Raw genomic sequence first — 3,884 nt, forward strand, 5'->3', positions numbered from 1 at the left:
TGGAACTACTATTGTGCAGTTATTACATTGTTTTCAAGATGAGAGCACACAGCATGCACCTAGTCCACTAGGACTGTGATGTGCTGTGCCCCATGCCTCAGTTTTTAATTGTTTAACAATCATCAAGAAACTTCTAGTTTCACAGAATTCACCAGAGCAGGAGAAAGAAGTAAGAAAGTCAGATATAATAGAATAATTTTGCACACCAATGCCAACTGAAAAACAGTCATGCACAAATGAAATCTATACAACCATTGTCCAGGGCTAAGGTTAGGAGAAATGGAAACAACTGTTTTTTACAAGGAGCTGCTGTGGGCTTCTGAGATGTCTCCATCCCGGCCTACTGCGGGCAGTCCCTGTCATTTTATCGGTGATCTTAACAATTCTAGTCAGCTTAGGAACTTATGTGCTGGTGTTCTGAATCAAGCAACTTCAGAGTTTTATGACTAACCCAGTATGCTTTGTAGTAGATGGTATTTAGATATCTCTGCAGTAGCAGTAAATTGGTATAGACAAATATGCCCTTGCGCAATTTTTTTAAAATCACGTGTGTATGTTTTGCAAGGCTAGTACTGTGTACTGCCTCAGTTACAGATGCACATGCTGTCATCTCCTATACCATTCTCGGTCAGTCGGAATCCTGGTGTGCTGCTACAGTTAGAATTACAGGTCCTGGGAGGTGATAAATTCTCAGAACTCAAAGGGAGAGACCTTGGATGAAGTGCTGTATGGTGGAGAGAGGGAAGTTGTAGAGTCCACCTCCAGTGGAGGAAGAGGATGTCAAGTGGAGGGCTGGGGTTGCCATCCCACAGTCACAAGCTCTGACCAGAATTATTCCTGTCTGAAGGAACTGCAGAGACAAAAATGGAGAAGAGCCTGAGGGAAAGGATGTCCAGTGACTGACCCAACTTGGGATCTAGCTCAAGGGGAGGCCCTGGGGCCTGAGAATGTTACTGATGCTGTGTTGTGCTGGCAGACAGGAGCCTAGCATGGCTGCCTTCCAAGAGGCCCAACAAGCAACTGAAAGAGCCAGATGCAGATACTAGCACCCAACCAATGAACAGAAGCTGGGCAGTCCTGTGGTTGACTTAGGGAAAGGCTGGAAAAAGCTGAGGAGGAGGGCAACCCTATAGGAATACCAGAACTCTCAACTAACCTGGACCCTGGAGAGATATCTCTCAGAAACTGAGCCACCAACCAGGCAGCATACACAAGGTGATATGAGGCCCCCAACACATATAGCAGAGGACTGCCTAGTCTAGATTCAGTCAGAGATGATGCACTCATCCCTCAAGATACTTGGGGTCTCAGGGAGTATAGAGATCTGGGTGGTGGAGGGGTCATCCTCTTGAAGGCAGGGCTGGGGAGAGGAGATATGGGATGTGTCACAAGGGGGGGGCAGGGTGAGATAGTGTAATGAAATTTGGAGTATAAAAAAGGATTTAAAATTTAATTAAAAAAGAAAGTAATATTTCTTCTAACACCCCCCCCCCAAAAAAAATCACACATCTTCCACTTTCTTACTTTCTTTTAAGGCCAACAGTATTTTTGTCAGCTGCATCAGTTTAAGAACATTCTAGCTGTTGTAAAAGTGCTCTAATATGCCCATGTTCTGAACAAACCTGGTCCACTTCACAACATATGTGCTGGTGTTCTTTTTGTTGATGTTAACAACATAACATAAAATATTGTGACTTAAACAAAGCCTGTCTGTCACATTGGAGTTGGGCAAGGCAAACCAAACGATGAAAATAGCCTCAAGAGAATGGCCAACAATCAGACCCACTCGTTCATATACTCACGAGTCCCATAAAAATACTAATCTGGGGCTGGAGACATGGTGCAGCAGTTAAGAGACTCCTCTTCTAGAGGTCCTGAGTTCAATTCCCAGCAACCACATGGTGGCTCACAACCATCTATAGTGGGGTCCGATGCCCTCTTCTGGTGTGTCTGAAGAGAGTGACAGTGTACTCATATAAATAAAAAATAAATAAATCTTATAAAAAATACTAAACTGGGAGTGCACAGAGTAAGCCATTGATGATCCATACATCTCCTCCTGCTCCTGAGATCCAAACCCCTGAGATCCAAACCCCAGTCTCATTCCCAGATCGGTAGCAGAAAACCTGCTGCAGTCTCTTATCTCTCTAATCCCTTCCCCAACTGATCACAAAGACCTTTTCCCCCAGTCTTTCTCCCTCCAACTCATCTCAGTATCCCTGCCTCCAACACCAGAAGGCTTTCGCTGCGAACATATAAGGTGAGCAGGCCAGGGAAATAGGTTCCCAGAAAATTTTCTATCACACAGCACACACCACCACACTCTCCTAAAGTCCAGGGAAGAAGCAGAAACCAAGGAACAAAACATTCACCCAAGAGAGATAAAAAACAGATATCATCATCCAGATCATATGCATCTAACACTGTACAAGAGTGGAAAAGAAAAGTACAGCATACATATCCCTCTAAAACTGTAGCAGGCCACTTGCAAAAACCAAGGCACAACAACTGCAATTGCACTTAAATTCTGTAATATGAAATCACATGGGATTGCTCCTAAAACACTGAGTCTGTTTGCTTCAGAAGAGCAGCACGTGCATTCCTAAGCACAATAACATTGTTTAGAGCACAGAGAAAATGGTAGAAAATTTTATAAAAGCAAGGACTTTGTTTTACCAGTGAATGTTACAAGCGAGGAGTACTGTAACACCAGCGGCAGGAGGGTTGATGGAGAGAAATGCGGAGGAGATCAGATTATTATTTTATCACTGCACCGGGACACTGATTGATCAAGAGAGAAAAAAGAGAGCACATCACGTGCTTCTATAAGCTGTACACAGAGGTGTTTTGCCGAAATACCCAAAGGTGATATTAAAATAGCACACAAGAGCATGTTGGCCTAGACCTCAGTACTATTACTACAGTGATATACACATTCCATTTACAAGGATGCTGGAGACATCCTAGAACTCCCAAGTTGCTTCCTTCAGCAGAGCAGCACCTATGTTCCTAACTAGACCAGGAGTGTAAGAACACAGCGAAAACGGAAGCACTTTTACAATAGCATGTGCTTTGTTAGACCAATGGACTTTACAACGGAGAGGTACTGGAACACAAGTCAGCATAGATTTGCAGAAAGGCAGAGAAAATGAGGATATTCCTGTAGCATTGCTGCAGGATGCTGACTGAACTAGAATGGAATAGGAGAGCACAGCATAGGTGTCAAAAAATCTCAAGCAGTACACAGTGGCACCATTGGAAATCACAGCCATGTGATTTTTAAAGGGCTACACGAGCTAATACTAGCTTACACCACTGCACTCCTACTACAGTGATATGATATCTCGATGCCATCCACAACAAAGAGCACGAGATTAATCACACAACTATGAGGTTGTGAGCTTCAGAAAACCACCGTACACATTCCTAAATGGACTGGGTTTGCTAAGAACATAGGGATCTTTTATTAAGACCAGTGGTATTTAGTTTTACCCTAGATCTCTAGGCCATCTAGTCTCTGGAAGTAACACTAAGATGGCTCCTAATGATATTCTGCCATATTCATAGATCAGTGTCTTATACAGCCATACCCAGAGAACCTTCCTTCTGCATCAGACAGGAACAGTATGCACTGATCCTCACCCACACATTGTACCCTCCCCCAAGCCTGGAGCAGGCTGATTCAGACCTTACTCTGCCACAGCCAGCTAGGCAACAAGATCCTGACATAGTGGGGTCATGGGTTTCCCCCCCGTTATAAACTCAGACTATTAAGTAAACATTGGACCGTGATAAGAAACTTGTCTTGGTCTCATATTTCTCTTGCTGTCCTACCCATGTAGCCCCATCTTTCCATTCGTGGACCCAGGTAACCCGTGATCGCT

The sequence above is a fragment of the Mastomys coucha genome, chromosome X (assembly GCF_008632895.1).
Source record: "Mastomys coucha isolate ucsf_1 chromosome X, UCSF_Mcou_1, whole genome shotgun sequence".
NCBI lineage: Eukaryota > Metazoa > Chordata > Mammalia > Rodentia > Muridae > Mastomys > Mastomys coucha.